The 19,960-nt window shown below is 42.9% G+C and overlaps 1 long non-coding RNA gene across 1 annotated transcript; it reads right to left on the bottom strand.

Moving 5' to 3' along the window:
• Positions 1 to 7,461: 7,461 nt before the first annotated feature.
• LOC125541183 lies at positions 7,462 to 9,484 on the bottom strand. Its single transcript, XR_007297455.1, has 2 exons — positions 9,212 to 9,484; positions 7,462 to 7,760 (listed from the first exon to the last, which is right to left on the bottom strand). It is a non-coding gene; the product is annotated as an uncharacterized LOC125541183 (long non-coding RNA).
• Positions 9,485 to 19,960: the final 10,476 nt, after the last annotated feature.

Raw genomic sequence — 19,960 nt, 5'->3', positions numbered from 1 at the left:
CATCATGGTATGCATCATATCCAATAGGGTGCAGTTATGATGTTCGGACACACCATCACACTATGGTGTTCCAGGCTGTATTAGTTGTGAAACAATTTCCACAATGTCTTAATTCTGTGCCAAACTCGTAATTCAGATATTCATCTCTATGATCATATCATAGATATTTTATCCTCTTGTCACGACGATCTTTCAACTTCACCCTGAAATTACTTGAACCTTTCAATAATTCAGACTCGTGATTTATCAAGTAAATGTACTCAACATCTACTCAAATCATCTGTGAAGTAAGAACATAACGATATCCACTACACGCCTCAGCACTCATTGGACTGCACACATCAAAATGTATTTCTTCCAACAAGTTGCTTTCTAGTTCCATTTTACTGAAACCGAGGATTTCAGTCATCTTGCCCATGTGGTATGATTTGCATGTCTCAAGTGATTCAAGATCAAGTGAGTTCAAACGGTCCATTTGCATGGAGTTTCTTTATGCATAGATACCAATAGACATGGTTCGCATGTCTCAAACTTTTCAAAAACGAGTGAGCCCAAAGATCCATCAACATGGAGCTTCTTCATGCGTTTTATACCGATATGACTTACGTGGCAGTGCCACAAGTAGGTGGTACTATCATTACTATCTTATATCTTTTGGCATGAACATGTGTATCACTACGATCGAGATTCAATAAACCATTCATTTTAGGCGTAAGACCATTGAAGGTATTATTCAAATAAACAGAGTAACGATTATTCTCCTTAAATGAATAACCGTATTGCGATAGGCATAATCCAATCATGTCTATGCTCAACGCAAACACCAAATAACCATTATTTAGGTTTAACACCAATCTCGATGGTAGAGGGAGCGTGCGATGCTTGATCATATCAACATTGGAAACACTTCCAACACATATCGTCAGCTCACCTTTAGCTAGTCTCCGTTTATTCCGTAGCTTTTATTTCGAGTTACTAACACTTAGCAACCGAACCGGTATCTAATACCCTGGTGCTACTAGGAGTACTAGTAAAGTACACATCAACACAATGTATATCCAATATACTTCTATCGACCTTGCCAGCCTTCTAATCTACCAAGTATCTAGGGTAATTCTGCTCCAGTGGATGTTCCCCTTATTACAGAAGCACTTAGTCTCGGGTTTGGGTTCAACCTTGGGTTTCTTCACCAGAGCAGCAGCTGAATTGCCATTTCATGAAGTATCCCTTCTTGCCCTTGCCCTTCTTGAAACTAGTGGTTCCACCAACCATCAACAATTGATGCTCCTTCTTGATTTCTACTTTGGTGTCAAACATCGCGAATATCTCAAGGATCATCATATATGTCCCTGATATATTATAGTTCATCACGAAGCTCTAGCAGCTTGGTGGCAATGACTTTGGAGAAACATCACTGTCTCATCTGGAAGATCAACTCCCACTCGATTCAAATGATTTATGTACTCAGACAATCTGAGCACAAGCTCAACAATTGAGCTTTTCTCCCTTAGTTTGAAGGCTAAGAAAATTGTCGGAGGTCTTATACCTCTTGACGTGGGCACGAGCCTGAAATCCCAATTTCAACCCTCGAAACATCTCATATGTTTCGCGACGTTTCAAAACGTCTTCGGTGCCTCAACTCTAAACCGTTTAACTGAACTATCACGTAGTTACCAAAACGTGTATGTCAGATGTTCGCAACATCCACAGACGACGTTCGAGGTTTAGCACACTGAGCGGTGCATTAAGGACATAAGCCTTCTATGAAGCAATGAGGACAATCCTCGGTTTACGGACCTAGTCCGCATAATTGCTACTATCAATCTTTCAACTAAATTTTCTCTAGGAACATATCTAAACAGTAGAACTGAAGCGCGAGCTACGACATAATTTGCAAAGATCTTTTGACTATGTTCAGGATAATTAAGTTCATCTTATGAACTCCCACTCAGATAGACATCCCTCTAGTCATCTAAGTGATTACATGATCCGAGTCAACTAGGCCGTGTCCGATCATCACGTGAGACGGACTAGTCAACATCGGTGAACATCTTCATGTTGATCGTATCTACCATACGACTCATGCTCGACCTTTCGGTCTTCTGTGTTACGAGGCCATGTCTGTACACATGCTAGGCTCGTCAAGTCAACCTAAGTGTTTCGCGTGTGTAAATCTGTCTTACACCCGTTGTATGTGAACGTTAGAATCTAACACCCGATCATCACGTGGTGCTTCGAAACAACGAACTATCGCAACGGTGCACAGTTAGGGGGAACACTTTCTTGAAACTATTATGAGGGATCATCTTATTTACTACCGTCGTTCTAAGTAAACAAGATGCATAAACATGATAAACATTACATGCAATCAAATAGTGACATGATATGGCCATCATCACTTTGCTCCTCTTGATCTCCATCTTCGGGGCTCCATGATCATCATCGTCACCGGCATGACACCATGATCTCCATCATCATGATCTCCATCATCGTGTCTTCATGAAGTTGTCTCGCCAACTATTACTTCTACTTCTACCGCTAACGGTTAGCAATAAAGTAAAGTAATTACATGACGTTTATGTTGACACGCAGGTCATAAATAAATTAAGACAACTCCTATGGCTCCTGCCGGTTGTCATACTCATCGACATGCAAGTCGTGATTCCTATTACAAGAACATGATCAATCTCATACATCACATATATCATTCATCACATCCTTTTGGCCATATCACATCACATAGCATACCCTGCAAAAACAAGTTAGACGTCCTCTAATTGTTGTTTGCATGTTTTACGTGGCTGTTATGGGTTTCTAGCAAGAACGTTTCTTACCTACGCAAAAACCACAACGTGATATGCCAATTGCTATTTACCCTTCATAAGGACCCTTTTCATCGAATCCGATCCGACTAAAGTGGGAGAGACAGACACCCGTCAGCCACCTAATGCAACTAGTGCATGTCAGTCGGTGGAACCGGTCTCACGTAAGCGTACGTGTAAGGTTGGTTCGGGCCGCTTCATCCCACGATGCTGCCGAATCAAGATAAGACTAGTAACGGCAAGCATATTGAACAAAATCAACGCCCACAACTACTTTGTGTTCTACTCGTGCATAGAAACTACGCATAGACCTAGCTCATGATGCCACTGTTGGGTAACGTAGCATAAATTCAAAATTTTCCTACGTGTCACCAAGATCTATCTATGGAGTCATCTAGCAACGAGGGAGGAGTGGATCTACATACCCTTGTAGATCGCGCGCGGAAGCGTTCAAGAGAACGGGGTTGATGGAGTCGTACTCGTCGTGATCCAAATCACCGATGATTCTAGCGCCGAACGGACGGCACCTCCGCGTTCAACACACGTACGGAGCAGCGACGTCTCCTCCTTCTTGATCCAGCAAGGGGGGAGGAGAGGTTGATGGAGATCCAGCAGCACGACGGCGTGGTGGTGGAAATAGCGGGATTCCAACAGGGCTCCGCCAAGCGCTGTGAGAGGAGGGAGATGTGCCATGGGAGGGAGAGGGAGGCGCCAGGGCTCAGGTATGGTTGCCCTCCCTTCCCCCCACTATATATAGGGCCAAGGGAGAGGGGGAGGGCGCAGCCTTGCCCCTTCCTCCAAGGAAGGGTGCGGCCAAGGGGGGGAGGAGTCCATCCTCCCCAAGGCACCTCGGAGGTGCCTTCCCCCTTTAGGACTCTCCCCTCCTCTTGTCCCTTTGGCGCATGGGCCTCTAGGGGCTGGTTCCCTTGGCCCATGTAGGCCAAGGCGCACCCCCTACAGCCCATGTGACCCCCTGGGGCAGGTGGCCCCACCCGGTGGACCCCCGGAACCCTTCCGGTGGTCCCGGTACAATACCCGTGACCTCGAAACTTGTCCCGATGGCCGAAATAGCACTTCCTATATATAATTCTTTACCTCCAGACCATTCCGGAACTCCTCGTAACGTCCGGGATCTCATCCGGGACTCCGAACAACTTTCGGGTTACCGCATACTAATATCTCTATAACCCCAGCGTCACCGAACCTTAAGTGTGTAGACCCTACGGATTCGGGAGACATGCAGACATGACCGAGATGACTCTTCGGTCAATAACCAACAGCGGGATCTGGATACCCATGTTGGCTCCCACATGTTCCATGATGATCTCATCGGATGAACCACGATGTCAAGGACTTAATCAATCCCGTATACAATTCCCTTTGTCTAGCGGTACGATACTTGCCCGAGATTCGATCATCGGTATCCCGATACCTTGTTCAATCTCGTTACCGGCAAGTCTCTTTACTCGTTCCGTAACACATCATCCCGTGATCAACTCCTTGATCACATTGTGCACATTATGATGATGTCCTACTGAGTGGGCCCAGAGATACCTCTCCGTCACACGGAGTGACAAATCCCAGTCTCGATTCGTGCCAACCCAACAGACACTTTCGGAGATACTCGTAGTGTACCTTTATAGCCACCCAGTTACGTTGTGACGTTTGGCACACCCAAAGCACTCCTACGGTATCCGGGAGTTGCACAATCTCATGGTCTAAGGAAATGATACTTGACATTAGAAAAGCTTTAGCATACGAACTACACGATCTAGTGCTATGCTTAGGATTGGGTCTTGTCCATCACATCATTCTCCTAATGATGTGATCCCGTTATCAATGACATCCAATGTCCATGGTCAGGAAACCATAACCATCTATTGATCAACGAGCCAGTCAACTAGAGGCTTACTAGGGACATGGTGTTGTCTATGTATCCACATATGTATCTGAGTTTCCTATCAATACAATTCTAGCATGGATAATAAACGATTATCATGAACAAGGAAATATAATAATAATCAATTTATTATTGCCTCTAGGGCATATTTCCAACAGCAAGGACATAAGCTATGTCATTTCATAGAAGAAGAGAGTTGCCTGATTAATTGTGAGAAACCAGATAGAAACCAAGTACATGAAGTATACATAAATAAATCTACCGCTAGGAGGTAGGGTTTAGACGATCACACACATGCGCCACGCATAATATCAAGAAAGATCGTCTAAGCCAAACACAAAAAGTGAATGTTACCGTAGGGATCATGCTATAGGTTCTCCAAATTGCACCAGTTATCTCAAAGGTCATAAGGGCATCTCCAAATTCCACGCACACTCCGGATATGTTTAGCCATCTAACACGGGCTTGTATCGATCCCTCCACCGGTTCAGACACACTTTTTCTTGCAAAGTCAAAACAAACCTAGGGAGGGGGAGCTTTGTGGGAGTTCGGACAACAGCCTACAATATATGATGACAACAATACTTACGTTCTTATTAGAACATCATAAATGGACATAAATTATATTGACCACTCGGGATATTGAGAGACTAGACGAAGTCTTCAAACATGTTAGTTGAGTCATATTCAACCATCATGTTCTCCATGCCCAAAGGGTCTCGTGACTGCTAGATAGTCATGTTGTCGCTAGGTCATGGAAAAACACCGCACGAACAATTGACTTCCTAGTCGCTGTCAGGTTGAAGGTTGAAGTGAGATTCAAACATTTACCCTTGAGATTCTTTGTGTCCCAGGAATTGCTCATACGAAATAATCATTATCACGTTTCTTGCCCATGTCTTCCTTTACACGGTTTTATAGCCAGCACTAGATGCTAAGATCTGGATTGATATAATGCCTTATGATTTATAAGATAACATATTTTTTTGTTAGCAGTGTGACTCCAACCGGTAGAGGGGCACACGGGTCTTGGATTGCACGGATTATTTCAAGAGGCACAAGAGCGATCATGATGTCCATGGTCCATGTAGGGTAGTTGTGGCCATTGAGGGCGAATGCCTCAAATTCTCTAGCCATCAGTTACCTATATGGGTAAATCAGAGATAATTAATTTACTATGAGTAAATTAAAAATCATCATGGTTTATATTGTAATGAATTTTGCAAAATTAATGGAAATTTCAAGGAGTTGGCCTAAGACCATTAGTGTGAACTTTAAATTGTTAAGCATAACACTTTGTAGATATTCTCCAAAAGAAAATTAGGAGTAGATCTAGCAGCATTAGAGGAGTATAATTCGATGAAATCGGTAGATCTCATACTTCAAATGCCTTATGCCATGACTTAATCAAATATATGGGAGAGCACTTTAGCAATCATAATGTCAAAAAATGACAAAATGTAGGCTTAAACAGTAAAGGTAGATAATTTACAATGCAATAGATCTACACTCTACCATGTGATCCCAAAACATTAATTTGAAGAAATTACTTCGAATTTTGCATATCAATTGTTACACGTATTAAGCCAAAAGGTTCAATTAAGATGAAATGATTTTTATTTGCAAGAAATTAAAATCTCAATTGCAAACAATGGATGTAAATAATCCCAACATGTAGAATAACATAGAAATATATTACATCATAGTTTATTCTAGACTACAAGTTACTCTACATATATACACTACTGATGTAATGAATAATAATGATGTTGCAAACTTGAAGCTCAAGTGAAAAACTTGAATTGTATAGACCTCAAATCAGATGAGATGATCTTGTATCATGTTGCAAGATAATTTCATCGGGGTGAATTGATATTTTGCGAGAAAAAATTGATCTCAATCGCAATAAGATTGTTTTGCAAGAAAAAATATATTTCTCAGTCGCAAATCATACCAAATAGATATGTTGTCGGGATTGGCAAAATGACAAACTGATCATGCCAATTACAGTGCACCGGAGGGTTACACTGCTATTTATACTAAGCCAAAAATGCCTAAATGCAAGCAGCATAATACGTGAGGACAAGCCTCTAAACACGAGAAAGTGGAAGGATTATAACGCAAACATCCCACGTTTCCACTTCCTCGCGTGGATTCTATCAGGAATTTTCCCCAACTAGAATCAGCTGCGGAAGTGAGACATGCCGGAGCACGCACTGCGACGCGTGCCGGTCGCTTGAGTTGGGGCCGAGCGCTGGTCGCTAGCTTGCGTCTCCACCGCAGTCGGCCGCTCCGCCGCGAGAACCCGGGCCAGGTGCGGACGCGGTCAAGGCCGTGCAGGAGGGAGACGCGAGCGGCTTTCGTTGGCTGCCGCAGTACCTTTAGGCCTCGTTTGGCACAAATGGATTTGGGAGGATTTCGGAGGCGGGGATTTGGGAGGATTTGGTGAATCCCTCCCTTCCACCCAATCCCCTCAAAACCCCTTGAATCCCCAAAACCCCTCCATCCCCAATCCTCTTCGTTTAAAATTTCTGTTTGGTAGGTAGGGTTTGTCAAATTGACATAACATGGTGTAGAACATCTAAAAATTCAATCTTTACAATGTAACTAACTCCCTTATATCCTTGCTACAGAATTGTAAAGGCCACCTAATAAAAATGAGAAAAGCTGCTACAGGGGAATAATTTAGCAGTAGTTTTTCCCATCAGCAACATAATTTTGCATGACTCGAAATCAATATATCATCACAACAACATCATAATTTATCATAACAACATGACTTCGAATCCCGAATCCCAGGAATCATAATTTATCATGACAACATGATCTTTCGCAGCAACAACAGTTCATCACAGCCCCAACATAATTTTGCAGCAAAGATAACGCAACACAAGTACTTCTGGAATAGCTCAAGATCAGTTATAATTTCGCATACAGATATATCAATCTTTTGGTGTCATGATCATCTATCTTTGAGAATCTGAGAGAAAGTTATCCCTCCAGCTTGTTTATTGTTGCTTCTTTTGGTGCTTGAGAACCTGATGAAACAAAAAGAGATGAATATTAGAGTGCCTTCAGAATAACTTATAACTATAATTTTTGCTAGATGAACATTAGAGTGCCTTCTGGAACATAAGTAGGCCTGTAGTACAGCAAGTTTCAGGAATAGAACAAGCAAGGAGTATTGTACTTGTAGTAGGAGCATTGTACTACTAGCAAGAAACAAGCTGTATATATTAAAGCAAAGTTTCCAGCAAGCAAGAAATGATTTATCAAACTTAAATTGCTCGAAAACAGGATTGATTACAAAAGAATGGAATACAAGTCATCAAGTTTTGCAAGCTTCCAAGGAAGAACTGGAGAACTGTCACGCAAAATCTGGTCACATGTTAAGCAAGTGATTCTTCATGTTTCTGTCTCACAACATACCATGTGTTGGAGTATTTAACAGATGTAGTAGCACTGATTCATGTTTCTGTCTCACAACATACCATGCATTACACAGCAGTAATTCAGATGTTTTAATAGGACTAATTAAAAAGGGAAGCCAGCAGGTTACTGCAAGCATAGGAGCTAAGAGACACTAATTATTGGCAAGGGGAATAAGCTGCCTGTGTACGGGTATATACATGGCTTCAAAAAGGGAGGTCAGCTAGGTTAACCATTGGTTGGTGAGGGCACCTAATTAATTGAGCTGGCACTTCGAAGTCAGACCAATGAACTGGATAGGAAGAGTGCACCTAAATAGAGATCCTCACAAAAAAGATTTCCCTGACCACACAAAAAGGATTCCTGATAAAACAGCTGGCAAAAGCAAGTTCCTTGTTACACCAACTCACACAATTAGACAATAGCTACTGATAATTTGAAATTTGTCTCGGTGAAAAGCAAAAGCATGGAAGACGATGGTAACTAAAAATGACACGCAATTAGATGCGTGTTCGAGAGAATGAAAGAAGATGGTTAAAGCATGCACCAGTAGAGTCCAGACCACCGCAAATCTTCCTCGTGACTTGACAGGTTAAAGCATGTTATTTGTAAGTTCCTTGTTAAATCTGAATAGTCGCTGCTAATTAAAATGTCATTTTAGTTACCGAGATACTACTAATTTCCTTGATAATCAAAATGCCACTTTAGTTAAAGATACTGTATGTAGAAGATAGTCACATGACAGAGTTAGCATCTGTTTTGCCACTGGATCAGAACAGCAGTATAGAAAATAAGGCAGTGTAGAACAGCAGGCACAAGCTAACATCTGTTTTGCCACTGGATCAGAACAGAGCCCGGTAGCACAAACAAACAGATAGGCTAGAGGAGGCGGGCATTCTTGGCAAGCTAGCTGGCTGGCCTAGGGTTAGGGTCCATGTGGAGCTGGGGTAGGGGACGCCGTTCTTGGCGTGCTCGACGGTGAGGACGAGGAGGACGGAGGGCGTGCGGGCGGTGGCAGCCATGGAGAGGAGGGGGGAGGGGAGGGGCTGCGATGACTAACCACCAGTGAGAAGTCCAGTAGGCCGGAGAGATCGCCGGCGTCGAGTCGGGCGGCGCGGCGTCGGCGGCATCGTCTCGAGTCGGGGCGGCCAAATCCTCGAGGGCGGGCGAGATGATTCTGAACCGTGTGGGAACAGGTGGGTCGAAGGGGAATCGAAGGGGTTGGGCCGAGAAAACCCTGCCTACCAAATGGGCCAACGGGTATTCGGGAGGAATCTGGGCCTCGCGGGGAAATTTCGCTGAAAACCCCTCCAATACTCGCGAAACAAACGAGGCCTTAGGCGGCGAGCCGTAGTACGTCGTCTGCCGTCGCCTTGGGGGCCGTGGTCCTAGGCCGGGTCGAGGGGCTAGAGGATATGGTGCTGCCGCTCCACGAGGAGTCGTGCCGAGGGCTACGGCCTACGGGCACCGCCACGCCGCGCTGAAGCAAGCCAAGGGCGTCGGCCCACTTCCCCTTGCGGGAAGTCACGAGAGGACGCGGATGCGTCTTGCTCCGGGCCGAGCGCCATAGCAGGTTGCGCGCCCCCCGCCGTGTGCGCCGTCGTTGTTGGATGCGCTCCGGAGGGCGCTGCCTCGCTGCGGGGTGGGAAGCACCGCGCCGTGGGCGTCTTCGCATGTCGGCTGCCGTAGCGTCGCGCCGTGGCAAACTCCGCTGCACGCGCTTCGGAGGGAGGCATCGCGTCGGATGGCGTTCCCTCATCGTGACCTCGGCCGTTCCATGGCCTTATACTTACCGATTCTATTGGTTCTTCTTCTCTCCCGTGATTTCTTCGGGTGTTCGAGCGTGCTCGCCCCACCGGCTGGAGGGAGTGGCCTGCCGCCTGTTTCAGCGTTGCTGACGAGTCTCGCCGTGAAATTGCTCCGCCAGAGAGCATGCTGATGACGTGTTGAATGAGCTGATAACGTTTTGAATGAAAACGAGATGTAACTGAGTGAATGAATCAGGTGTTTTCTTTCCATTGATAAATTAGGTATATATACAAGTTAAAGTGCGCCTCGAGAGGGCACGGACATGAGGAAGATGCGTATGTACGGACACTGATGTCTATACAGGCAAAGGGACGCGACCGTGCGGGGCAAAAATGACAAATCTGGCCTATGGATGAAACTATTTCACAAACTAAACTGTGTTTGAAAAAATTTCACCCGACTGATCCTTTTGTGTAGCGCCCGACATCTAGGCGTCACACTACACTGTGCAACGTCTAGTTCTCAGGCGCTACACGTCTAGCCAGTGTCGCATCTCAGAATGTCTGAAAAATGCTAAGTCAATGTGCAACGCCTGAGAGGTAGGAGCTACACTATACAATGTAGCGCCTAGTGTATAGGTGTTGCACAACATGCAATATGCAAACTCATGCACAAAGTTAATTTAACACACAGGAGAGGGCAAGAAACAAAATGTGGAAGCAGACAAAAGAGCCTACTGGCAGAGGTACGCGCAGCACGTCTGGGCATGTGCTTTCATGCATGCATGCTGGAGAAAAAGTGGTACAAGTAGTATACATAATATATATGAAGATGGCAAGTGGATACAATATTTGGGCCGGGTCCACACCGTGCCATGCACGCATGGGCTTGCACTGTTTAGAGTGTGTCCACACCATAACGTTGGTGAAAGGTTTAAATATATCAGCCACTAGTGCAACGTCTATAAGTTAGGCGCTACACTGTATAGTGTGGCGCCTACCTCTCAGGCGTTGCACATTGACTTAGTATTTTTCAGGCAGCCTGTAGTGCAACCCTGGCTAAACGTGTAGCGCCTGAGAGCTAGGCATTGCACAATATAGTGTGACGCCTAAATGTTGGGTGTTACATAAAAATGTCAGTTGGGTGAAATTTTTTCAAACACAGTTCAGTTTGTGAAATAGTTTCGTCTATAGGTCAGATTTGTCAATTTTGCCACCATGCGGACACATGTGTCGGTACGATGCTTGGGCACTATAACCTATTTCTAACATGATCATGTACGACGCCTGATTGTATCTTGCACATTCTCTCGCAGAGATTCCTACCTTTTATGAATAAATAGAGACTGTTTAAATTTCAAAAAAAAAAACATGATCATCTAGTTTGTGACAATTTTCGGCAGTCTCCCATTAATGAAGCAGACAATTCATTTCTTAATTACTGTATGGTTATCAAAAAAAACTAGGAGGTGTCGAAATCTCCCATCAGAGGCAAGCATGGGAATAAAAAGTTAAAAGATCAAAAAGAATGACTTAATATCACTGATAGGTGTCCCGGATGGGTTCTTGAAAGAAAACAAAAAGGAAATTGCACCCGGGACTCATGAACACTTCTTGGATTAACAAAAGGACTGTGCTAACGACCAGTCGACTGGTCGTTAGCGACAGATCCGCACGATTAGTTCCTACGTGATCGCTATCTTCCCACGCTCGCTTTCCACTGATTTTTTTCCTTCTCTCAAAAACCGTGGTAAATCGCTAGTGGTTTTTTCTGGTTTTTCACCGCATAATATGAAAATAAAATAAAAGTGCCTGAAAGAGGATTCGAACCTAGGTCTATGCAATACCTATTGAGCCTAATAACCAACTAAGCCACCTTTTGTTGTTGTCTATTGTAGGCAAACAATATTATTTGAACCTTTCTTATTTCTGCCATATCAGAAAAAAAATAAAGTTTGGCTTGGTAACTTTGGCATGACCAGCGTGATAATTAGGGTATGAGCAACATGATAATTATACCATGATAAGGCTGATAACTACAGTACGAGAAGGTTAAGGCATGAGGAAGTATGGTAATTTAACACATAAATTACAGATGAAAGTGTTTAAAAAACTTTTTTCCCTTGGATGAAAGATACCATGGTGTTTAAAACGTAAGATATTAGTTATCAAATCTATGATGTATACATTATCATGCTTTTTACATAGAAATTACAGGGTGTATATTTTTCAACAATAAAAATTTAGGTCAAAAATTATAATGGCGTTTGTATGTGAGTTATCAGCTTAGTATGTGTCTATTAACAAGCTATTTACATATATAAATTACCGGGGTTGCCCCCCCCCCCCACCCCTCGCCACAGTCGCCACATTTATCAGGGTCGGGTACATAAATTATCAAGTATGTGATGTGTGAGTTATCATGTTATTTGCAGAAGAGTTATCGTGGTATGATTCAACAACTCCTCCCACCCTACCCCCGCCGATAAAGTTATCAGGATTGGTTACATAATTTATCATTTCTATGATGTGTGACTTATCATGTTATTTGCATAGAAGTTATCGTGGTATGTTTCAGTGACTCCCCCCTCCTCCAACCCCAACCCCACCAACAAAGTTACCTGGGTACATAATTTAATGTCTATGATGTGTGAGTTATCATATTATTTGCATAGAAGTTATCGTGGTATGTTTCAATGACTCCCCCACTCCGGCCCCTCCGACAAAGTTACCAGGACTGGTACATAATTTATCATGTTTACGATGTGTGAGTTATCATGTTATTTGCATAGAAGTTACCGTCGTATGTTTCAACGACACCCCCACCCCGACCCCTCCGACAAAGTTATCAGGTCTACCATGTATGAGTTATCATGTTATTTGCACAGAAGTTACCGTGGCATGTTTCAGCGACTTGCCCCACCTCCATCCTCGCCGACCAAGTTATCAGGACCGGGGTACATAAGTTATCAGGTCCGCCATGTTTGAGTTATCATGTTATTTGCACAGAAGTGACCATGGCATGTTTCAGCGACTTGCCCCACCCCCACCCTCGCCGACCAAGTTATCAGGACCGGGGTACATAAGTTATCAGGTCCGGCATGTTTGAGTTAACATGTTATTTGCACAGAAGTTACCGTGGTATGTTTAAACAACTCCCCCACCCTCACCCTCGCCGACAAAGTTTTTAGGACCGGGGTACATAAGTTATCAGGTCTATGAAGTTTTACTTACCATGTTATTCACACGAAAGTTAACGGAAGATATTTCATCACCCCCCCTGTCGGTAAAGTTAGCAGGAACGGGGTACCTAAGCGCGGAAAAATCGAACACTAAATTAACTCGTTTTTATGCATACGTAGTAGAGGAGACATGTTAAATAGCCCATTTACTTTCTTTTGTTCAAGAAAGGGATCGTAGGTCAGGTGGTAGGCTAGTTGAGTTGGCTCACTAGTGGTGCAAGGATCGAATCCTCTCTTGTTCACACCAATTTTTGCGTGAAAAAATCTCGAACGAAAAAAGATCTGGAGAGGAAAAAATGGATCGGGAGAAGAGCAAGAAAATCGGATCTGAAGCGGATCGTGCGTGCATGCAACAAAGAAAAGAAAAGGAAACTGTGGCGCTCGGGAGGCTTTCGCGGGATCGTTCGATGCGCATCCGACGGCAATCGAAGCGTGCGTGCCTATCGCTAACGAACAGTCGGCAGGAATTATTTTGTCAAAAAAAAGCTACGACGATATTTGTACATAAGCTATCAGGTTTGTGGTACATATAATTATCAATCTCATTACAAAAGAATTTACCGAGATATGACAAACGAGAAGACCGTTGTTCGAATTTTATACGAGTGAAACATTTATTTCTCTAGAAAACATTCATCACTACAAAAAAGAGACAAATGAAGTACAAAACACGTTGTATCGGCCCTTTAAAAAACTTGGAGCAAATGGTTTTGTCTCCTCATCAAAGGTGTTGTGGTCATTTTTTCTCGCTCTCATTTACTAAGGTAGAAATACAGATTAACCTGCAAATGAAGCACAGCAAGTAGTCACCTCAGCTGGTAATGAGTCGTTGCCACGACCAACGGGTTCTGTGTTCGAATCCTAGCAGTGGCACTACTTTTTTGAAGCTCTTTTTACACGACAGAGCAGAAGCTGATCGAGCCGATCAGAAAAAAAAGATCGAAGAAAAAAAATAAATCATACGTGCCTGGCATTAACCAACAGTCGGCAGGAAAATAGCTTTCCCCTTAACAAAACTATAGTTTACATTCGAGCAAACCGTATGCATGTCCATCCAGATTCTAGTATCACCCGAAAATTAATTGGCATCTTTTGGAGTACAACAAACTATGCCAATTATTAGGAAGATCGAAGGGAGGGTCACCAAAGCGTAGCTAACAAGATAGATGCTAATTTTAGGGTCTATCTAGGTCTCAGTCGATTGAGACTTCGCGAAGTCTAAGTCAACTGATGACATCAGTACATGTACAGAGCAGGCTTTTTTGTTTTGTCTGAAACTGTCTATGTGTTGTCTTCGTGATGGGCTGGCCTGGTCCTTTATTGGGCTTTTGTCTTACGTTTTCTCCTCTGCACCGTTATGCAGTTTGCCGGATATTTTTTTCTCTTTCTTGTACTTGGGACGTACCACTGCCCATGTAAGTGTCTGCTAATTAGTACCTTCAGCCTCGACAAATGATGCAGCTTTGTTGTGTTCAAATTCTTGTATTTTTTTTGTCCGCCGAAAAATCCTTGGATATGCTGCTTGTAGTTGGGTGTGACCATGTGAGCTATGGACATGCTACTTATGGTGATTTTATATTGGAGGAAAAAAATACAAGTATTTAAACACAAAGAAACAAAAAATATTTTTACAATTTTTTTACGCTAGCATTGCTAATGCTCTGTTCCTTGTTTTTGTGTCATCTTGTTTTTTAAATCTTTTTTAAATTTTTTGGTATTTTTAAATGATAAATAAACATTTAATGCAACAAAGAAAAAAAATATAAAAACAAATAAAATATAAAGAAGAAGACAATTTAATTGTTTGTGACCGACGAATAACTATATGCGGCCGACAAGTGTGCAAATGGGTATCAATATTATTTTGGAAGGGGAAAAGTAATTTGCATGTGAATGACATGTAATTGTGTGCGACATGTAATTGCGTTCGATCAAGGACATGTAATTGCGTTCGATCGAGGACATGCAATTGCATGCGGCTGACATGTACTCCCTCCGCCCGGTGAAGAGTGTACATCTAGAGATTTAAGGACAAATTATGAAGTGAAGTAAAAGAAGCATTGGAAATTTACAAGCCACCATCTCTTTCCTCTTTAATTACTCAACCCCCAATGAGCTAAGTGCGTGTAGAAATTAAGAAGACCATGTGTAGATTATTATTGGTTTTGATTACCGTGTGATAAGAGAGAAGTATTTTCTTCTATTTTAAAGTGCATTGGAAAGATGCTTGCACTTGCGTGCATAATAGCAACTGCAATTGCCTTTCTTTGCGCGGACAGAACAGTACTAAGTTGGAGTTACAATCAGGAGACGCACATGCAATTGCGTAACTATTGGAAGACATGCAATTGCAATCCGGGCGAAGCTTGCCTTTCCGTGCCTACTAGCAAACTCCATTCACAACAGCATTAAAAATGTGTCTGAGGATCTGGACAAGTAACTCTTCTCTCCTTTCATATGCTTTTTTTGAGAAAATGAGCTCTGCTGTCAGAATCAGATACAAAAAGACAAAAAATTAAAAAAATTCTTCATCCTTAGAAAAAAAATGCAAAAAGAAAAAAGGAAAAAAATTGTATGATTTCAAAAAATAAGAAAAAAACTGGTTGTGAGATCGGGTGCTTGATTTGTGTTTGCGGGCATGGCAGAAAATGGGGGCGTTATGGTGCTCGTGTGACACATAGCGAGGGTAGGGATTCATGGTGGAGCTGCCCCCCTTCCGACCAAGCAAAAAAGTCTAGTTGCGAAAAATGTTTGTAAAAAGACATGTAGTTATAGTCCCGGGGACAACGCTTGCAATTGCATGACTAGTTGCCCCCCTCTCTTGTTGCCGCCCCTTCGACAAAACAAAGGCGCCTAGTTGCAACTAAGTTAGAAGACACTAAGTTACGACCATGCTAGAAGACATGCGGTTGCATGAGTATAGTTGGACATGCAACTGGACTCCTCTCTCTTGTTGTTGCCCCCTCCGACAAAACATGGGCCCCCCTAGTTGCGACCAAGTTAGAACACATGCAGTTGCATGCCCGTTGTGGGACATGCAACTGGCTCCATCTCTCTCGACGGCGTCCCCTCTGACAAAACAAGGGTCCGCCCCAGTTGCGACCATGGTCGAAGACATGAAGTTGCGTGCCTAGTGGGGACATTCAATTGGTGCCTCTCCCCGTACAACAAAAAATGGAAGTTGAGGTGCAACCAAGTTATAAGACATGCAATTGCAACCATGCTCAAAGACATGCAGCTGCGTTCCTGTTGTGGGACATGCAATTCGCGCCCCTCCCCGTACAACAAAAATGAAAGTCGAATTGCAACCAAGTTATAAGACATGCAGTTGCGACCAAGTTAGAAGACATGCAGTTGTGTGCCTAGTGTGGGGCATGCAACTCGGCCCCATCTCTCTCGACGCTGCCCCCTCCGACAAAACAAAGGTCATCCCAATTGCGACCAAGTTAGAAGACATGGAGTTGTGTGCCCATTGTGGGACATGCAACTGGCGCCTCTCCCCCGCACAACAAAAATGGAAGTCGAGTTACAACCAAGTTATAAGACATGCAGTTGCGACCATGGTCAAAGACATGCAGTTGCGTGCCTAGTGTGGGACATGCAACTGGTGCCTCTCCACGTACAACAAAAAATGGAAGTTGAGTTGTAACCAAGTTATAAGACATGTAGCTGCGACCATGCTCAAAGACATGCAGTTGCGTGCCTTTTGTGGGACATGCAACTAGCGCCTCTCCCAGTACAACAAAAAATGGATGTCGAGTTGCAACTAAGTTATAAGACATGCAGTTGCGACCAAGTTAGAAGACATGCAGTTGCGTGCCTAGTGTGGGGCATGCAACTGGGCCCCATCTCTCTCGACGCCGCCCCTCCAACAAAACAAAGGTCCTCCCAGTTGCGACCAAGTTAGAAGACATGGAGTTGTGTGCTCATTGTCGGACATGCAACTGTCGCCTCTCCCCCGCACAACAAAAATGGAAGTCGAGTTGCAACCAAGTTATAAGACATGCAGTTGCGACCAAGTTAGAAGACATGCAGTTACGCGTCTAGTGTGGGACATGCAACTGGGCCCCATCTCTCTCGACGTAGCCCCCTCCGACAAAACAAAGGCCCCCCTAGTTGATACCAAGTTAGAACACATGCAGTTGCGTGCCCATTGTGGGACATGCAACTGACGCCTCTTCCCGCACAACAAAACTGAAAGTCGAGTTGCAACCAAGTAAAACAAACAAAAGGGCTATACAACTCCTAGTTATGGCCCAGTAATACATATGAGGGGATTTGAGTTCAGAGATAATCCTCAAAAACATGGATCTGATTTCGCAAAAGTAATGTTTCAGCAAAATCATATTCTTCGACATACTAATGTCAGACTAGAATAAAACAAAACAAGTGAATTGAATCACTCCTGCTAATGGCTTCAATCATGTGTATGAGGGGATATGAGAGAAGCACTTCTTGAGACACCAAAAAATATCTCAGTAAAAACAGTATAAATTATAGCACTCACCAGATTAAAAAAAGGAAAAAAATGTGTAAAAAAGATAACTAGCAAAGGTTTATATCCTAAAAAACAAAAAAGAATGTCAACTTAGCAAAACGCTAAAGACACATCTGTCTTGTCACCTACTCATGAACAGAGGGTGTAAAAAAATGAAATATACTCTCTGTACAAAGGATGTACAAAGGGGGTGTAAAAATTTCTCTATAAGTACGTACAAGCATAAAAAATGTGTTGATAAAATACTACTTCCAGTACAATCCAACGCAGAAACATACTTCATCTTCAGTCTCTTGGCCTACTAAAAGAAATTTAGTACTACTAGTTGTAAAACAATCTTTACTGAAAAGAACCTCAAAATAAACAAAAAAAGCAAAAAAAAAATCTGAATGACACTTGACGGTGGCACATAAAAACGGAGCTTTATTTATCGAGGTAAGTGAATCTACCTACAAGCAAAGAGACCAATTTCATCATCAAAAAATCCACCACACTGACATTGCCGATAGAGACACATGAGCAAGAGACACGATTGTGCATGAATGCACAAAAAAAATCAAACCTAAAAAAGATCTAAACTATGGGGGCGATTCTCTGCTTGAAACTACTATCACATATTTGATACAAACAAAAAAGAAAGGCGTGGGGGCAAAGTATGGACATACAAAATCCCAACTACTCTACTGGATACATGGGCACAGTGACAAACTCCTACAGTGCAGCAGACATGCAATTATCATCAGCCCCGGACCTCATGTTGCTGACTCACACAGTGCTACAATTATTTCAGAATAAAGAAGCAAAAAAAACAAAAAACAAAGTGAGCTGCTCCACTGAAAATATGAAAAATAGAAATACAAGCGAAAACAGTTTTATAAAACTAAAATGAAAAATAAATACACTAAATACAAAAGGAAAACAGAAAATATAAAAAGGAAAAGAGTACGTATGTACACAGAGTGAGCTGCTCCACTGAGCTTCCTACTGTACACACAATCCCAATAAAAAACAAAGAAAAAACAAAATGTTCACATGGGAGACATATGAGAAAATAAAAAACGAAAAAAAGAAATTGGAAAGTACCTCAAGCCACAGCCCACGGTCAGATACAATTGCAAAGCCCATAGAAGGCACGCTCTGCCATCTGCCCGCAGGGACAAAGCCTGTTTTGGACGAGAGGAATACAGCGACAAATCACAGATCCATCAAATTATATAACAATTCTTGTCGACTGAGACATAGCTAATTCTCAGTCGACTGAGAATTAGCACAACCGCTAATTTTATCCTGGGTGCTCTTGAGGTTCTGTATAATAAACATGACGGCTCCAGCCTCCAGAGAGATGTAGGCAAACAAGGATAACACCTGCGGTATAGAAGAGAAGAAAGGGCATGAATTAGTGATAGTAGTAGGCTACTAGTTGCGTAAGTTATTTATATATTGCACATGGTGCAGGTAAATTCCACACACCCTATTGACGCCCATAATGCGCGCTCGAGTGTGAGCGTCCTCCTCCGCCTCCTCCAAGGCCCTTCTGGCGGGGCGCTCTCTTCGCCGCCGCCGACGGTCTTCGTCTGAATCCTTGTCAAATAATTGGACCTTCCACATGTCCTAACCAAATTTGAACCTTCCATACGTGTGTGTGGTCCTTATTTCCTAATCAATCGTTTACAAGTAGGCTAACAATACCATCTGGTGGTTCTCTACTTGGTTCAGTTGACAGTTCCAACACTTACCGTTTCAAAAAAAAAAAAATCTAACACTTTGTCTCTGAACAATTTTTTTCCGTGGTATAGGACATCGGGGTTTTTTTATGTATTTTTGTTTTTTTATGAGGGAAAGGGTTTCTGTATGTCTGTCTATGTTCAGGCACTCAGTAGGACTTTTACCATGCCGATATTGATCTTAGTAGTATGCTTGCAAAATCAATGGCGTACTACCTGTGTCATCGAAATATTTTTTCTTCGAAATGGAGGCAAAAGATTTGCCTCATCAATTAATTAAGAGGAGAATTGCCTAATTAATTAACGAAAAACCGGGTCAAAACTGAGTGTCATCGAAATATGTTTAAAAGCTCAAAAGGAATGTCTTAATTTTCTGATAGGTTTTCAAGATAGATAGATTCTTGGACGAAAACAAAAGGGAAATTGCACCCAGGACTCACGAACACATCTTGGATTGGCAAAAGTAGTTGTACATTGGAGCAGATTTTTTGTCCAAAAGGACCCCCTGGCTAACAGAATTGTCAAAAAAGACCACATGTCAAAAACATTGTCAAAAATGACCCCTCACTAGTGGCGGCAGGCGACACGTGGCACCTG

The sequence above is a fragment of the Triticum urartu genome, chromosome 2 (assembly GCF_003073215.2).
Source record: "Triticum urartu cultivar G1812 chromosome 2, Tu2.1, whole genome shotgun sequence".
NCBI classification, from domain to species: domain Eukaryota; kingdom Viridiplantae; phylum Streptophyta; class Magnoliopsida; order Poales; family Poaceae; genus Triticum; species Triticum urartu.
Note: the sequence above shows the minus strand (reverse complement) of the source record. Positions and strands in the feature narration are given on the sequence as shown.